This window comes from Diabrotica virgifera, chromosome 7 (genome assembly GCF_917563875.1).
Source record: "Diabrotica virgifera virgifera chromosome 7, PGI_DIABVI_V3a".
In the NCBI taxonomy this organism is placed as follows: Eukaryota; Metazoa; Arthropoda; class Insecta; order Coleoptera; family Chrysomelidae; genus Diabrotica; species Diabrotica virgifera.
This window is the reverse complement of record NC_065449.1, coordinates 34,865,751-34,885,840: the sequence shown is the minus strand read 5'-3', so window position 1 is coordinate 34,885,840 and position 20,090 is coordinate 34,865,751. Positions and strand designations below refer to the sequence as shown.

The following is a 20,090-nucleotide window of genomic DNA, read 5'->3' as shown; positions in this document are numbered from 1 at the left end:
TGCCAACCTCTTAGGGGGGTCGTATAAATATTAATCTTGTTTACCATATAGTTAGGGCCCCATTTGATTGATAACTTGCGTCGGTGTTTAGCGGCACTCCCTGTACAAAAAACAAATTAATACCGGTAAATTTAAAAACAACAAAGATGCACTGTCAAAAAAATAAATCCATCATGATTCGTCAAATGACATTGATTGCTCCTCCCCTCCTGCGGGCTTTTATAAGAGGTCGATGGTCCCATGTGGTCCTCCAGTATCGAAGAAGTCGGTTGCGTATTCATTTATTCCACTGGTGCGTTCTTATTTCGGTTAAGTGATAGTACCGGTCGTACTATACCATCATCGGTAAGTTTGTTTTGAGATTACATTTAAATAACGGAACGATGCATCAGTTTTATTTAATTTTTGACAAGTAATAGTACTACTTATAACGGCAAAACCAATCAAAATTGATCAATCTTTTTCTCATAAAGAAAATGAATTAAAACAAACTGGAACTTCTTCCTCATCTGATTTTTTAACAAATAAATTAATAATTTGCAGTTTTATACAATTTTGATAAATAATAGTACTACTTGTAACTGAAAACCAAACAAAATTGATCAATCTTCTTCTCATAAAGAAAATTAATTAAAACATACTCAAATTTATTTCTCATTAATTTGATTTTTTAACAAACCGATCAATTATTTAAAATGTTTTGAAAAATTTTTGATAAATACTGGTACTACTTATAACTGCAAAACCGCTAAAAATGGCTCAAACTTCATCTCATAAAGACAATGAATTAAAACGAACTCAAACTTCTTTCTCATCCGATTTTTTAACAAATCAATTAATTAATTACACAGTTTTAATTAATTTTTGACAAGTAATAATACTACTTATAACTGAAAACCAATCAAAATTGATCGAAGTTTTTCTCATAAAGACAGTGAAGTAAAACAATCCTAAATTTCTGTCTCGTCCAATTTTTTAATAAATCAATTATGCCCGGTTGCACCAACAGATCTTAAGCTCCAGCTTAGCTAAGCTCTACTCATAGATAGGGCCTCCTTGAGTATCACTTACGTTGCACCATAATTTTAGATTCTTACCTTATTATCAATTATATCTATTATTATATTATGGTATTAGTCCAGAAAGCCACTGCGCATCCGCTAGGGAAAATATTCTAATTTGGATTTTTTGCACAATCTTACTCAAAAAGGACTACTTTTAACAAATTTGCATGTTGCCAGGACCAAAAGGTGGTCAAACATTTTTTAAATGTTTTTTTTTTGTTTTTTTCCTAAAATTATTTTTTTTGCATGGAAAAAAGTTTTTTAGGTTTTTTGGATTATTCCAAACAGAAAAGGTCTTTAGTGACTTTTCTCTAAAAATTATAGTTTTTGACATATAAGCGATTAAAAATTGAAAAATTGCGAAATCGGCCATCCTTAACCCTCAAAAACTATATGAAAAACTGAAAATTTGAATATTACCAAGGTAGGCAGATATTCTTTAAACATCGATTGAAGAAATCACGAAGAGTTTTTTGCAATAAAATATTCAAAACACCTTTGTTTTTTAATTGCCAATCAAGCGTGCGCGACACTATTTTCCACCGACAGTATGGTGCAAATGAAAGGAATAAATTCGTTATTTCGTAAACCGGCGACTTTAAGGAAAAATCCCGAAACAGATCGACTTTTATTTTTAAGTTATGATATTGTGGCATATATGGTATACTAGTGACGTCATCCATCTGGACGTGAAGACGTAATCGATGATTTTTTTAAATGAGAATAGGGGTCGTGTGCTAGCTCATTTGAAAGGTTCTTCAATTCTCTATTCAGTAATATAAACATTTACATAATTATTGATACAGGGTGTCCAAAAAATGTTTATTAATTTAAATTATTTGACAAAAAAATAAGTAGAAGGACATCCAATTTATTTTTAAGTAAAATATTTATGTTGATATTATTTTTTTTAAATCCCATTTGAAAGAGTGTGGGAAGTTTTTTATAAGTTGAAATGGTTGGGTTAAATTGTATATTATTGCAATGTGTATATGTATATTAATCTTACGCTAATTTATTCTAATAATAATCAATAAATATATAATAATAATAATAAAATAATAAATAAATATAATAATTAATAAGATAAAATGGTTTTATTAAAAATTGTGTTTTATTTATATTGATATTGATGTTCTTTCGATAGTACTAATTATTTTGATCATATTGATGTCGAGTGGAGTATCGCAAACTAAAGTGCATTGTAAATGTAACATTGTAACCTATTGGATTAAAAAAACCGAAAACCGGTTTTCTTTGGCCGGTTATAACCGCCAGGTTAAACCGTAAGCAAATAAAACCGGTGTAACCGAAAACCGGTGTTTTGTCAAAAACCGCCATCCCTACCACTAATTTTTAACTCGATGCTTAATAGTGTTAACTAATTCAGATATGCAAAACTTACGATTATTTGAAGTACCATACTCAATAGCTTTTTTAGCCAAATTATCAACATATTCATTATGCGTTGGTCCTATATGAGCCTTAACCCATAAAAAGTTCACTCTTCTTTTATTTTTATGAATTTCAAAAAGGATTTTCATAATTAGTAGTATATAAATATTTGAATTGTTATTGGGAAAATCTATAGTTTGAATAGCAACAAGAACAAAGAGTGAATCGAAGATAATTTTTGCAGATATATCTCCTGATTCTTTAAAATATTGCAGGGCCTCATAAATTGCTATGGCTTCAGCAATGAAGATAGAAAAATTATGGCCTAACTTAAACATTTTTTCTGTTTTAGTAGCAGGTATGTAAAAGGCACATCCAGTGCCAACTAACGTCTTAGATGCATCTGTATATATATTTACAGAGTCTGGCCAATTCTCTAAAAATGTTCTTAAGATGTTAGAGCTAATATCACTGTTTTCATGGTAACTTGGTTTTACTAATTTAACTGTATGTAAAAAAGAATAAAAATCTTCAAGTCCAAAGCTATCAATCACGTTATAATCACAGTCAAAATTTGACAGACCTTGAAAAGCCTCGCAAAGTTTAGGCGAGCCCTTTAGTTTCCAGTATTTATTAGTTAAATCCGCTACATTCAGCTTGTTTACATTTTGGTAAAGACCGATATTTATTTAACGAATTTTCATTAAAAATTTCTGGCTGAGATATTTCCTTCTATAATTGAGTGGAATTTCTAAAGCTTCTACATGTAAAGCTTTATTTGGAGATGATTTGAGCTATTTGGCGAATCTGAGATGGTTTAAGTTGTTTCCATTAACATTGATGCAATATTGGCCAAATTGTATAGGAAAAAATAATAAACCGTCTACTGTTGGAAACCTAGTGGTCGGAAAATAAGAGTTATGTAAATCTATATTACGACGAGATATCATACATTTTTTGTCTCTTTCCATATCAAGTATGTGGTGTAAGATTGTTACCCTCTTTTCAAATAAAACGAAAAGATATTCAAATTTATTGAGGCCTATCATGTGGACTTTAAGAAGTAATATTCTATATACGGTTCTTCTGATAACGCATTGTACATCCACCAAAATTGACGTTTTATACCAAACGTAAATAAAACTCATCCCACACACAACAATGTTTTTGTGAAATAAAAATCATAAATTTAAACCATTTGTGGGGATGCTAGACGAGACAAAATCAAACCTATTATTGGCCATATGGACCATGGAATATACGTATATACGTGGTCTAGAAAAAAATACCGCATCTAAATCTACTAACTGTACTAGGCTTTGTTGTATTGTCTCTATGGAGTTGAGCGGTATAAGGAGTTTGAAGTGCAATTACCTGTGCAATGCTCTTGCCAACGACAACACTTTTACATTGTAAAAACACTTTAGTAGGCGTTCTGCTTTTAAATTTCAATTAAAATAAATCATGTTTTAAAAATAATATAACCATTAGTCAAAGAGCATTAACTATACAAACAATATGCCACTTAGAACATTTGTAGCACATTCCTCGTTAACACATTTACCGGTTAATTTAACATATTAATTAGAGCGAAACTTTACAGTAATTTTTGGTGTACAAAATTTTTTAATATCCTAAAATCGTTCTATATATAGTTCAGGGCGCATCTGTTTTGAGATGGACGTTGAGAGGTGACCAATATTTTTTTGCAGAAATTGCTTGGAATTTACTCATATAATAATAATTGAGTTATACTCTCACTCAAAAAGGTCCGGAACATTGTTTATATAATCAAAATGTCAAAAAATGAAGGAAAAGTTCGATTTTTTTCTTAGTTCTATGATTATAACTTTAAAAGGATTCACTTCCGAGAAAAGTTGAACTAAGATAAAAGTTGCGTAATTAAATTTCCTACAATATACGATTGTTTAAAAATTTTAAAAATTGTCACCCTTGTTGCAATATAGCAATAATTGCGAAAAAACCATAAAAATAACAAGTATTTGCATTTTACGTTTTTCAACCATTTATGCTAAACTTAGGACCTTCATATTTTAACCATAAAAACTTTATGATAGAGTAAAATAATACTGTAAATTTAATTAAGATCGATTTAATAGATTTTGCAAAATAAATTTTGCAATTCAGCTTTCGCAAAAAAAATCATCTTTTCAAAATATTTCAGGGCTGAAAATAAAGCAGATAGCTTGATTTTCTTTACATATAGAAGAATACTGTACCTTTCATTTGCAATTTGCAAAATTAAAATTAGTTAACTACCACGGCGTCAGGAATTTTTTTAAATAAACAATAATTTTTGGTGCTACGCGCAGGACAGCGGTGTTCGATTCACACAGCAGTGCCGGCGCTAGGGTATATGGCGCCCGCCTGCAAAACTAGCTAAGGCGCCCTTCGGTTTAATTAGGTACCTATATTTAGATATTTTATCTTCTGGCAATGGTACAAAATGTAATAAGATGTAAATATCTTTAAAAAATTATTTTCCTTATTTAAATTTCTACAAAATTATCCATAGGATTTTGAAAATGAGTGTTCGCCACTCACTACGCTTACTGGAGCCGTGAATAAATTAATTCTATTGCATTGCAAAATTTGAAGAAGATGATGGATTTGAGATTATAAATTTTAAAATTTTTAACGGATTTACTGGTATTGTCGTATTTGCACTTGTACTAAAAATATCTGTAAATCAATGTTTCCTCCAAAAATTCTATGCAGTTAACACCTTTGTTGTCACCGTATGTCAGACTTACTTGTAAATTGTCAGTGTTTTCTTAAATCTTTGTCATTTATCTCAAACAGATTGTATAACAACCTAAAGCTACGTATTAAAGTGATTTTCAAACAAGTCAGAAAGTTTGTTTAATGACCATAAAGGAGTATCGATAAGGGTATAAAAAACAAAAAAACTAGGGTATCCCAAAAACCCTCTCTTCGGCCGTTTTAGGTTGTTCATCTGGTTGTTCATAAACAAATTGACTCTTCTTTTTTAACTGTCAAACTTCTAATATAGATTTGAATTATATTTCTCCATATACCAACATTTTCACTTAATTGTTTTGGAGCCTCCAAAATTTTGTTATAATTTTTATCGTGTCGATATTCAGAAACATAATTTAAATTCTCGATAGATTTCATAAGTAACGAAATATTTATATTTTCCTCTTGACTAGCTTTACTATTGGATTAATTATATTGAGTAAATGTTACCAAATTATTAAACTGCAAATAAATTTAAAATATTTAACTTTAAGACATACACTACTTTCCCAGCGCCTATCTGACGATTACTTTAGAGTTAAATTTGATAATAAAATATTCCAACGTTTTGGGGACGATGAAAAAAAGTTATGTATATATTTCTTGAACTGTTTGCAGCGTCATTTATTATTAAATTAAATGTGTGCGCAGTACATGGAACAAACAAAGTCAGAGGATTTTGTGTTAAAATTAAATTTTGTAGCCCATTTTTCCTCCTCATATTCGCTCCAATCTCATATCTTTGACCACGCATATCGTCAATGGAAATATTCCATTTCTCCAATATTTCTGATATTTTTTCGTATCAACCGCGGCCATTGAATCATCAATTGCAATAAATCTTAACAAATTTTTGTTGATCTTCACAATGCCATCAGTGTAAGAAACAAAGCGTATTATATCATTATTATTCTGTTTTACTGGCATCTCATGTAGAATGCAACAAACAAAGTTTGAGAATATGATTCATAACTCGACGATGCGCAGTGGTTCTTGCTTACTAGTGTTACCATGGAAACAGCCAGTTTGGTAATTATTCACTTTAATTGAATATACGTATTAAAATTTATTTTAAATATCCTTCCGCCACTGGTAGAAACCCGTCCACCCACGCGAAACACTAAGTCACACTCCCAAACTTATGTTTGTTATGTAAAAATAACAAACACAGATTAGCGAATTATGACTGGAATTTAAACCATATTTAAAAAATTTATTTTTCTATGATTTTGTGTAACACCAGCAGAAAAAGACACTCATTTTGGCGCCCCCCAAACAGGGGCGCCCGCCTGCATTGCATCCCTTACAGGCCCGTTATCGCAAGTTGATTTCCAGCAAAATTTCGTCCAATCGTTATCTAGTATATTATTTTCTTACTCTATATTCTGTTGTATTTTAATATTTTAATTCCACAAAACTCAAACTAATTTGAATATTAAAAAAAATAAAATCAATGGGAAAATCCCAGTAGCTGGCTGTATACCATAATTTAAAAAACCATACAGAAGTAAAAACTTCCTTTGTATAATGGTAAAAAAAATTTATTAAACAACATTAAAAGTCATCCAAGAGGATTTGCAAAACGTTTTCAATCTGGATCAGATCATCCTCAGTGCGTTCTGCTTAGTACAAGAAACTAGCAACTTTTTGAAATAGGTTACATCGAGTATTATGGTTTACATAATAATTATATGGTATTTATAGCGACTCCAAGTCGATGTTACAAGATTAAATGTGTAAGGAGTGCTCAAAGGGCAACATGGTTCCCTGCTCGATAAGAACTTGTGGTTCTTTCATTGAACTGGCAAGAACCACAAGTTCTTATCGAGCAGGGAACCATGTTGCCCTTTGAGCACTCCACAAATTGAACACATTGAACACATTTAATCTTGTAACATCGACTTGGAGTCGCTATAAATACCATATAATTATTATGTAAACCATAATACTCGATGTAACCTATTTCAAAAAGTTGCTAGTTTCTTGTACTAAGCAGAACGCACTGAGGATGATCTGATCCAGATTGAAAACGTTTTGCAAATCCTCTTGGATGACTTTTAATGTTTTTTAATAAAACTTTTTTATACCATTATACAAAGGAAGTTTTTACTTCTGTATGGTTTTTTTAATTTGAATATTGTTTGTGAAATATTGTTTAAACAATTGCATATGTTTATAAATAATAAACTTCTATTCTCCAAGTTAAAATATATGAACAAAGAAAGGTTTTGCTAAAAAAGTGTAATTTCAAAGGACAGAGTATGTATTTTTATTTTGCAATAAACAAATTTATTTATTTATATCGAAATGTACTAAAAATTAAAATTTATCAATCATTAACAAATTCCATTGGAATGCCCAATCAGAGCAAACGTATCCGCTGTCTTGCGCGTAGCACCAAAAATTAATGTTTATTTAAAAAAAATTCCTGACGCCGTGGTAGTTAACCGATTTTAAAATTGCAAATAAACGGTACAGTATTCTTCTATACAGGGTGTTAGTAAATAAGTATGAAAAATTTGAAGGGCTAATTCTACATGAAAAATTAATGCCAGTTTGCTCTATAAACATATGTCCGCCAATGCTTAGTTTCGGAGATACGGGGTGTTGAAGTTTTTATTTCAAACTGCCAATTTATTTATTGCTCTAAGACCAGTTGAGCTATGAAAATGAAATTTGGTGAGTTTTAGGGAGTAGTTATTACGAATTTTATGACATACAATTAAGAATTTTGTATTCATCATTGGCGCGCCTATGGGCCATGGTCTGAATTATTTTCAAGAAAAAAATAGTACGCCACTGAAATATTTCGAATTAGAAATTATTTTTAAATTCCACGTCTAATTTATGATAAAAAACCTTTCTTGCCTTTTTTTCATATGATGCACCGTTTTTATGCAGAAAAATAAAACATCTTGGCGCATATTTTTCATTTCTTAATACATCATCAAGAACTATCCAATATAATAATACTAAACTAGAACAATAACAGAAAATATTACTAATACCATTTCAACTAGCTGCAAAGCTGCAAGAAATGTTTAAAATGATCTCCTTTACAGGTAACAGAAGAATTTTATATTCATCATTGGCGCGCGTACGGGTAATGGTCTGAATTTTTTGAAGAAAAAAATAGTACGCCACTGAAATATGTCAAACTAAAAATCATTTTTGAATGTCTCGTTCAATTAACGACAAAAAATCTTTCTTGCCTTTTTTTCATATGAGGCGACGTTTTTATGCAAAAAAATTAAACATCTTAACGTTTACAAAGTATTTGAACTAAGTTTCTAAGCATATGGAAACTACCTAAGCATAACTACCTTTCTAAGCATATGGTAAGCGTTAAGATGTTTTATTTTTTTGTATAAAAACGGCGCCTCGTATGAAAAATAGGAAAGAAAGATTTTTTGTCATAAATTGAACGAGGAATTCAAAAATGATTTTTAGTTTGACATATCTCAGTGGCGTATTATTTTTTTCCTCAAAAAATTCAGACCATTACCCGTACGCGCGCCAATGATGAATATAAAATTCTTCTGTTATCTGTAAAGGAGATCATTTTAAACATTTCTTGCATCTTTGCACCTAGTTGAAATCTTATTAGTAATATTTTCTGTTATTGTTCTAGTTTAGTATTATTATATTGGATAGTTCTTGATGATGTATTAAGAAATGAAAAATACGCGCCAAGATGTTTTATTTTTCTGCATAAAAACGGTGCATCATATGAAAAAAAAAGCGAGAAAGGTTTTTTATCATAAATTAGACGTGAAATTTAAAAATAATTTTTAATTTAAAATATCTCAGTGGCGTACTAATTTTTTCTTTAAAAAAATTCAGATCATTGCCCGTAGGCGCGCCAATGATGAATACAAAATTCTAAATTGTATGTCAAAAAATTTGTAATAACTACCTCCTAAAACTCACCAAATTTCAGTTTCATAGCTCAACTGGTCTTAGAGCAATAAATAAATTGGCAGTTAAATAAAAATTTCAACACCCCGTATCTCCGAAACTAAGCATTTGCGGACATATGTTTATAGAGCAAACTGGTATTAATTTTTCATGTAGAATTAGCTCTTAAAAATTTTCATACTTATTTACTAACACCCTGTATATGTTAAAAAGAACAACTTGCTGTCTGCTTTATTTTCAGTCATGCAACATTTTGAAAAAATGATTTTTTTTGCGAAAGCTGGATTTCAAAATTTATTTTGCAAAATATATTAAACCGATCTTAATCATACAGTATTATTTTATTATATCATAAAGTTTTTCTGGGTGAAATATGAAGGTCCTAAGTGTAGCATAAATGGTTGAAAATCGTAAAATGCCAATACTTGTTTTTTATGTTTTTTTTCGCAATTATTGCTATTTTGCAACAACGGTGACAATTTTTTAAATTTTTAACTAATCCTATACTGTAGGAAATTTAATTTCGAAACTTTTATGTTGATGCACCTTTTCTCTGAAATGAATACTTTTAAAGTTATAATCAAAAGCTGAAGAAAAAAATCGAATTTTTCCTTCATTTTTTGACATTTTGATTATTTAAACAATGTTCCGAACCTTTTTGAGTGGGAGGATAACTCAAATATTATTATTATATCAGTTATTTTCAAGCAATTTCTGCAAAAAAATATGAGTCACCTCTCAATATCCAATAATATTTTTACAGATGCGCCCTGGTCTAATGGCAGATACAGTGTTATGCAGTATTAAAGAGGAAAAGAAATTGATATCAGGAAGTTACAATATTTAGGACGTAGCATGTAAGGCAAACGTCATAACGTAATAATACGGAAACGAAAAACTCAAAGAACAAAAAGTCGAGGAGAAAAACATATTTTCTGGTTGAACATTTAGCTCCAGTGAACTACCATAATGATTTTTTTAAGAAGAAATGCATCTCTTTCTTCTTCTTCGTTTTCTTGATCTGATTCGGATATTGGAGATCATTAATGCTAGCATGGTCCTGCTAACCGCTCTTCGAAACAGTTTAGGGGAGTTCATTCCAACTCATTGTCGGTGATTTTTCAGCTACAAGATGCGACGGCTTCCCAATACATTAGATTAGATTATGTGAGGTCGTTAAGGCTATGGAGCCTTTCAGCACTTCGACCTATAAAGATCTTTTGTGCATACCTTAATTTAAACTCTAGGATGACAATACTTCTGATGAAATTGATTAGCATCCTAGGTAACTTATTTCCTATGTCAGAGGGCGTTAGGGTGACCTCTTCTAGAAATTTTAGTCGTTTGCAGAACAGTGCTACGCAATTGCATAGTATGTGTTCTGCCGTTTCTTTTTCGTTGTCACAGAAACGACAGTTCTCACCATCGGATTTGCCCATTTTTTTGAGATGATATCTCAGAGGGCAGTGACCCGTGAGAAGGCCAGTGACCATTTTTATATCTTTTTTACTCATTTCGAGAAGGCGGTTTGTTGCACTAGGCGACACCTTTATGAACCTTTTTGCTTGCCTTTGTCCTGGTGTGTTGGACCAGTATAGTTGTAGTTGATTGAGTTCCCAGGTCCGGAGTTCCTCTCTGATGTGGCTTTTTGGTAGTCCACAGAAGGGTTCTGGACCTTGGAATGGGGTATTGGCCCCTTCTTTTGCGAGGCTATCAGCTTCCTCATTTCCTGCAATTCCCTTGTGACCTGGCACCCACATCAAAGTTACTTTGTTGCGTTCCGCCAGCTTCTTAAGGGATTGTGTACCTTCCCAAACCAACTTTGACTCACAATTAAACGACTTTAGAGCCTTTAAGGCAGCTTGGCTGTCTGATAAAATGAAGACTTTTGCCCTACGAGTGTCTCGGTTGAGACATTCTTGGACACTAATCTGTATGGCATGTATTTCTGCCTGAAAGATAGTTGGGCAGGGCGTTTCCAAGAGATTTGGGTAGCCTGAAATTCGGCCCAGTAACTCGCACTCCTGCCCTTTCATCTATTTTAGATCCATCCGTATACCATACGAGTGAACCTTCCTCTAGTTTCGGTTCAACTGTTTCATTCATTTGGTGGTTTTTTATGACCACTTCAAATGGTGTTTCAAAGTCGAATTTGACTGGCATGACGTCTGTCGGCTTATCCTTAGAATTCCAGGCAAATAATCTAGTATGATTCCATTCATAACTGGAGCCTGTAAATTGTATTTACGTCTCCTTGTGAACGGTATGAGAGTCATTTTGCTACGATTGACATTTAAGCCCTCCTTCGAACACCAGTTTTTGATTTCGTTTAGAGCAGTTTGCGTGAGACTAGATATAGTCTGGTCATGCTTGCCCCTAATTGTATCAACTAGGTCATCTGCGTAGCCTTGAGTTGTAAAACCAGAATCATGCAACTTAGTAAGGAGGTCATCCACAACTAGAGACCACAGAAAGGGCGATAGTACTCCCCCTTGAGGGCACCCCTTTAATGCTGTCGCAGTTACAGACTCTCCCCCAATACTAGCTGTGATGATTCTGGTTTTTAGCATGGACTGAATCCATTGTATTAGTCAGGCTTGAATGCTCCTCTTTACTAGTGCTCTTTTTATGGATTTATATAAGGTGTTATCTAATGCTCCCTCTATGTCAATGAAAGCGCAAAGAGCTATTTCTTCTGCCACTATTGTCTTTTCAATGTTTCCAACAAGGGAATTTAGAGCATTTGCCTGTCTGGTATGCAAATTGATGTTTGTGAAGCGGTTTCCTAATTAGAGTTTCGCTTTTTATGTGGTAATCTACTAGTTTCTCCATTGTTTTTAGGAGAAAGAGGTGAGGTATATAGGGCGATAAGACTTTGGTTCGTCCGTAGGACGTTTCCCCGTCTTTGGTATAAATACCACTTTTGCGTCCCTCCAAGTTTTTGGAATGTGACCCAGCACAAGGCTTGCTATGAAAAGGCTTTCCAATCCCGTTTGCCAAATTCTTGACACGACGAGTTGAATGTGCGTGGAATAATAATCCTGGGTTGAGGGTTGAGTTTCAAGGTTGGCGAGTTGAAATGTTGTCGGGCCATTCCCATGGCGCTTGGGGTATATACTTGTTGGGCGCCAATGTCCGAATGAAGTCCACCCTTGGAACCGGATAGCTTGAAGACCATTGTTCTAATCATATTCGTGTTCAGCGACCTCGAAAACCTCCCGAGAAATGACTTCAGACTGAGTTCAAATGAAAATAATATAAAAATCGGGTAGACGAGATCCACCATGGACAGCAGATAGCTCGAAAACCATCGTCGTTATTATATTCGTATTCAGCGACCTCGACAACCTCCCGAGAAATGACTTCAGACTGAGTTCAAATGAAAATAATATAAAAATCCGGTAGACGAGATCCACCATGGACAGCAGATAGCTCGAGAACCATCGTCGTTATTATATTCGTATTCAGCGACCTTGACAACCGCCGAGTAATGACTATCGACTGATTTAGAATGAAATTAACATGAAACTCCAGGAGACGAGGTGCACTCTGAGCACTAGGTAGCTGAAGGCAGTGGCGGCCCGTGAGGTAGTGCCATAGAGCCATGGCACTACCTTCCTAACTATGCAGAAGCATATTTTTTATTTTTAAAATCTTTTAATGCCTGTTAATTTTTTGTGTGTATTTCTTTTTATCTTCATAAATTATATAAAATCTGGCAACTGTGCGCGTAGTACAATCGCTGCCACTTACAGCGGAGATTATTCGGCTGGAGAATCTTGAGCCAAATTTGGTACTGGCACGGCTGAAAAGAGAAAGATCTTACTAGCATCCTATATAAGTGACAGAGAAAGAGCTATATTGAACTATTTAGTATACCTTAAATAATAATCTCGTGCCGGGCACAAGGGCCTTGTGCTTGTCTGGCTTTTCGCTTTTGTTATGTCTATTTTCTGTTAACGTTTTTGTATTTATAATATTATTATTAAACTTTTAGTACATCATGATCGTGGGTGTAGTAGAAATAATATTTTGATTATTTCTTAAGTTTAATTTATTAATTGACAATGAATCAGATTAGTATCTTAAAAAGCTCTTTTGGTGGTTTTTCTTTACAAATTTTATAAGGTTTTATGGAGTTTTCAAGTTAGCTTAAAGAGGTCACAACGAAAAAAAATTCACAAAATAGAGGCATATTTAAGGAACTGGTCAATTTTAGCGCCGAATTAGACAACGACTTAAAGGTTCATAATATTTAAAGTTCCAGATCTTTCAAAGGTCTACCGTCTCCTGACATGTATGTAGTTGCTTCTCATTTATTTATGGCGGAGAAGTTTTCTGCTCACAAGCGTCGCGCGTGTCGGTTCCCCGAATCATTTTTTTAATGAAACATGGAGACAATTTTAATTTTTAAACAAAAGTCGGTTTAAAACTGAATTTAAAAGTACTGATTAGTGAGACGAATTAAGTATTACATCTGGGGCTGTTCCGCTATGAGTTTTACTAAATGAGGAAGGTTTAAAAAGCACATTGGAAGAAACTATTAAACTTTTAAGCATTTTAATTACCATTCCTATATCAATATCTGAAGCAAAACGCTGTTTTTCGATGTTAAAGTGAATTAAAACCTTAGTTAAAAATACAATTAAAGAAGAACGACTTAGGTATGTTATCTGCAGAAAAGCATTTTATAAATGGTATTGATAATTTTAATAATAAAGTCATTAAAAACTTTGCAATCAAAAAAAGCAAGAAGGATGTATCGTAAACTTTAAAAGTAGTATTAACACAACTGTGTGCATGTGTATAAATAATGAAATAGTATTATTTTTATAATTTTGTAAATAGAGACTAAATCGTAATACAAGCTAATAATATTAGCAGTAAATAATATGGTTGTAAGTTGAGAGTTTTTTATTGTTAATGAATTTACGGAATTGTTTTGATAAATTTTGAACAATTTCTTGGCACCTCAGCTAAATATACATAAGACACATAAGGTAAAAATATCAGCGCCTATTTTTTTTAATTTTTGTTTTATAACTTTTTTGACAATATCGGGAACCGTCACTAAAAATTTTGGCGGCTGTCCGTATTCTGGCACTACCTTCTTAAAGTGGTACGAACCGCCACCCACTGGCTGAAGAACCATCGTCGTTATCATATTGGTGTTCAACGACCTCGTAAACCTCCAAGTTACAAAACTGAACTCATTTCTGTCGATATTTTCCGAGTTGTAAATTTTTCGCTTTCTATGCAATTTGGAAATACATTTTCCTTATTCAAAAATGAAATTTTCATTTTATCACCATGAATTTTATTCACAAAATGTCCTGACACTTTTCCGAATCAAATGCAAAAAGTTGCATAGCTATTCATCTTGCTGCGGAACATTAGTAGGTTTAGTGCTTCATTGCCTCGACTAACAGTATAGGATATATAACCTTTTCCAACATGCCTTTATTGATAACATTGGAAGGACGTAAAATGAATTTAATAACTGATTATTTCTCTTATTTGCAGTAATTAATAAAATTGACGCGTACAGGATGTCATTAAATTACAGTTTTATCAACCTTTACATCGTTTACGCAACATGGACAGAATTATAGAGACATCTTCGGTTAAATATAATTATATGTATCAATTACGCCAATAAACCCGCGAATACTTCGTGTGATCAATGACAAAAAAAGAAAATGCTATGTGAATAATAGGTAAATACATTGTTTATTCTATAATTGGATAATTCTCTGTACGATGTTCTTGAAAATAATGTCACAGGATGTGAATACCGTCAGGAAAAATCGAAAGTATTATGTTGGAAAGTTGCATTTCTGATATATGAAATTAATAATTGCAATTACAAAAAGCAATGCAGCGATATACTCAATTTGTTATCTATATTTTTTCATATTGTGCTGAAGCTATATTCTTGTGATATCTTCTACTTTTTTTAGTGGGAATAAGAAGAAAAAGTAGAAGAATGTACAGGAGGATACGGTCCGGACTACAGAAACGAAATAATGAATTGTCTATTCTTCTTCTTAAATCGAGACTCGTTAGTCTCTGGCACTGGGTCATAAGGCCTTTGTACCATACCTTGTTTTTTCCTTAAACTCTAATAAGTTATGTGGCCTCAACAAAGGCCAACAATTTTCTTATTGGTAGTTTTAAGATCTGTCCTGGTTCAAACCTTAAGTTAACCAGTGAATTCCTGCCTTACATCACTTCTTCTTCTTCTTGTGCCACTCCTATCAGAGATTGGAAATCATCAAGGCTACCCTGACCTTGTTTACAGCTGACCTAAAAAGTTCATTAGTGGTGCAGCCAAACCACTCTCTCAAATTCCGCAACCATGACATTCTTCTACGGCCTGGATTCCGTTTTCCTTCTATTTTTCCTTGCATTATATTTTGAAGTAATGCGTATTTATGACCTCTCATCAGGTAACCCAAATACTCGAATTTTTTTCGTTTTATCGTTAACAAAATTTCTGGGTCTCTTCCTATCCTTCGTATTACTTCAAGGTTTGTGATTCTTTCAACCCAACTTATCTTCAGCATTCGACGGTAGCACCACATCTCGAAACTTTCAATATTTTTTATGTTGTTCTGTTTGAGAGTCCAGGCCTCTACACCATATAATAGCGTGTTAAATACGTAGCCTCTTCGCATTCTTAATTCTTAATCTCTGTTGCAGAAGTTGCAGTTTCGTTTATTAAAGTTCCCAAGTATTTGTAAATTGATACTTTTTCAATTTGAATGCCGTTTATACTAATATGTGCTGGTTGTGTCATGATTTTACTCAGGGGCGTCATTTGACAGGGGGGCATTTGCCCCCCCCCCCGACCCTGAAAATGACTGAAATTTACAAAAAATAGATCAATTTTGTATTATGTTTGTATATACATACGGTGACCATATGTACTTATTTAAGTAGGACAGTACTTATTTTTAAATATTGTCCTAATGTACTTTAAAACCTTTCTAAGGACACGCAAATGTACTTATTTTTTCTAAAAAATGAATATTTTTATCGTTTACTACTTTTAAACAAATTTCTTTGTATACTGTTCCAGGTATTGCAGCTTTTGGGTCTTGATGGTTTCCAATATTTCCATTCTTTTGTTGACTCTTCTCCTGACTTCGTTGTTTGTTACAGGCTCGGTCTATGCTATCTTCAGGTACCTTCACCCACAGTTCAAATGCTTCCAACTTTTTAGTAGTCGACGCGTTAATTAACCATGCTTCTATCGTGTAAAGTAGAGTCGAGAAAATATAACACCTTGCCAGCCTAACTCTCAAGTCTTAATTATTTCAGTTCTCTTGCACAACCTACCTTTCTCATTTTATTGAAGTTGGTTCTTGCCTTCTCTATTCGAACTTTGATTTCTTTGGAGTAATCGTTTGTGTGAATAATTATTGTGCCAAGATAGTTGTAGTTTTCAACTTGTTCTAAAGTTTTACCTTTAATTGTCAGGCTTTTATTTTGGGTTTTTGATAGCCTCATAAATTTAGTTTTCTTGATGTTTACTGATAATCCATATTGTTCTCCATACTCAACTATCTTGTTCATTAGCTTTTGGAGGTCTTGGAATGTTGTTAATTGGCGTTCCATTTAGGTACCTTTATTCCTGCTGTTTCTCCCTCAAGATTTTTTTTCATAATTTCTTCAGAGTATGCATTTAATAATAGTAGTGACAATACACACCCCTGTCGCACTTCTCTTTTAATTTCGAACTCTTCTGATGTGTGTTCGTTAATGCGTATGTGTGCCTGCTGTTTATAATATAGATTTGTTATAATTCAAAGGCCATGGTATTGTAATTGTTTTGCTTTGAGGACGTCCATTAGCTCTTTGTGGCGGACTTTATCGAAAGCCTTGTTGTAATCTATGAAACGGACGTACATATCGTGGTTCACATCCAAGCATCTCTGGATTAGTAGTGTAAATTCAAAGTGGGTTTCTTCGATATCCATATCAAGTGTTTTGGTAAATGCGTTTATCAATGATCTTTAAAAACATTTTAAGTGTGTGAAACATCAGGATTATGGTGCGGTGGTCGCACACAAAACTTCACTGCGCAAGTGAAACATTTTTACACAAAATGTGTAACCTACCTAGAAAACTGGAGTACAAATTTTCATGAATTTAAACTGTTCAAAAGCATAGATCTAAAGCGGGCTCCACATTCTCGGCGAAGTTACTTCGCCAAAGTTGACGGAAGTTCGAAGTACCCTCTCTACACACTCGTTCTACTTCGCGAGGAAGTGGGATACCGACAAAGAGCGGTGCGATACCGACAAAGATCCCTTTGACCAGACCAACAGAGAATGGAAGTAGAACGAAGTGAGGCAAAGTTACACAAGGTGGCCGTCTACACTCTCGTACTTGTTGAACCTCGATCGACTTCGGCGAGAGTGTGGAGCTCGCATAAGAAGTGAAATAACATGAAACGATGTTTGTTATTCTCTCGAAGCTTTTAAATTGTATATCAAGGGAACCACAGGAAACGAAGATCAACTCTTTGACGAACTCGGAATTTTGAAAGACGTGGCTACAAGTGAAAAAATTGCTGAGTGGAACAGAGAAGAAAAAAATAGTCAGGATCTATGGCTTAAAGTTTTTAAGTGTGTAGATCAATTCAAACTGAAAAAATTACAAATATTATGCGAATTTATTTTTTGTCTTCCGGGTACTAGTGCGGCTATCGAACATTTATTTTCTGTAATAAATAATTATTATTGGACGTCGCAAAAGTCACAAATGTCCATATCCACTCTCAAGGCAGCGATGCTGGTGTACGCAAATTTTGATGAGACTTGTATGAAAGGTTTCATTTACTTCAGTCGAAGCCGGACCTTCTTAAATTAATTTTAAGTTCATAAAAATATGAATGATGCAAAAAAACCGGAAGAAGATGAGGCTATTCCAGGTCCCTCATCTAAAAACTCTTAATTACAGGCTTGTAATTTTTTCAAAGTTAATGTAATGTGTTATGTTTAGTTTAATTGACATAATTTTTTATGTCTAGCTACATAGTTTATTTATTTTTAATGCCAAAAAGTTACATTTGTCCAATAACAAGAAATATTTTGCGTTTTTAATACATTTTTTTTGTACTTATTTTTCTTTAAAAATATATGGTCACCGTATATATACAGTATGTCCCTGTAAGTTGTATCCATATGGAAAACTTTTTTATTATTAATTTTACGAAAAAAAGTTATTCTTTATAAAAAGCTCTGCATGGTCCAAAACCTAAGATTCAACCATCAAATATCAAATTTTATAAATATTATACGAGGTATGTCAAAAAGTTTGAATTTCACTCAAGAGTAAAGTAGCTTTATTTTTCACAATATTGAAAATTGCTATTATGAAAAGTTATTTGGAATTAAAAACTATATTCTAATATGCAATTACATCCTTCTAATTGAAATTTTTTTTTTGAAAAATTATGGATAACTAACTTTATTTTCAGTTATTTCAATTCTGATAACTTTTTATTATTAATTTTACGAAAAATAGTGATTCTTAATAAAAAGTACTGCATGGTCTGAAATCTAAAATACAACCATGTTATGTCAAATTGTATCAATTTTATACAAGGTATGTCAAAAAATATGAATTTGGCTCAAGAGTAAAATACCTTTATTTTTCAAAATATCGAAAATTATTTTTATTAAAAGTTATTAAGAATTAAAACTATGTTTCAGTGTGTAATTACATCCTTCTAATTGAAATATTTTGAACTATAAAGGTACTTTACTTTTGATCTAAATTCATCTTTTTTGACATACCTCGTATAAAATTGACATAAGATGGTTGTATTTTAGGTTTTAGAGTATTTTAGACCATGCAGAACTTTTTAATTAGAATCACTTTTTTCGTAAAATTGATAATAAAAAAGTTATGAGAATTAAAATTACTGAAAATAATGATATCCATAATTTAAAAAAAATTAGAAGGATATAATTGCATATTAGAATATAGTTTTTAATTCCAAACAACTTTTCATAATAGCAATTTTCAATAATGTGAAAAATAAAGCTACTTTACTCTTTAGTGAAATTCAAGCTTTTTGACATACCTCGTATAATATTCATAAAATTTTATATCTGATGGTTGAATCTTAGGTTTCGGACCATGCAGAGCTTTTTATGAAGAATAACTTTTTTTCGTAAAGTTAATAATAAAAAAGTTTTCTATATGGATACAACTTACAGGGACATACTGTATAATGTATTGTATATATAATGTTTGCCCCCACCTAGCAAAATTTCAAATGACGCTCCTGATTTTACTGAAGACCATGTACTTGGTTTTTTGGATATTAATGTTTATGCCATAATTGTTGCAAGCAATATTTATGTTTGTAAGTAATCGTTGTAATTCTTCTACTTTTCTTGCAACTAGTACAGTGTCGTCCGCGTATCGAATATTATTTACAACCTCTCCATTGATTACGATTCCTTCGTTTGCTTGCAAAGGGGCTTTCTGGCAGATGCTTTCACTATATACATTAAACAGCAGTGGTGACAAAATGCATCCCTGTCTTACTCCTCTACGTATTTCTATTGCTTTTGATATCTCATTTTCTATTTTGATGTTAGCTTTCTGATTTCAATATAAGTTGAGAATTATTCGCAGATCTTTATTATTCATGTCCTTTCTTTCAAGAATGTCTCTTAGCCTATCGTGGCGTACTCTGTGAAACGCTTTTTCAAAATCGATAAAACATGCATGTACTTATTGTTTAACGTCTAGGCATTAGGCATCTTTGTGTAAGAACATTCAAACCGAAGAGAGCTTCTAGAGTACCTAGTCCTTTTCTGAACCCCATCTGTGTATTACTAATATCTTACTCCAACTTTTGATAAACTCGGTTGTGGATGATTTTTAGAAATATCTTTAGTAGATAGCTCA

The 20,090-nt window shown here is 32.6% G+C and overlaps 1 protein-coding gene across 1 annotated transcript in view; it reads left to right on the top strand.

The window, feature by feature from the left end:
* The first annotated feature begins 243 nt into the window (after positions 1 to 243).
* The window catches only part of LOC114326462 (uncharacterized), a 92,159-nt gene continuing 72,312 nt past the window's right edge, over positions 244 to 20,090 (top strand). Inside the window, exon 1 of the mRNA XM_028274843.2 lies at positions 244 to 345. The gene's annotated coding sequence lies outside the window, so the exon portion shown is untranslated. The remainder of the gene's footprint in view (positions 346 to 20,090) is intronic.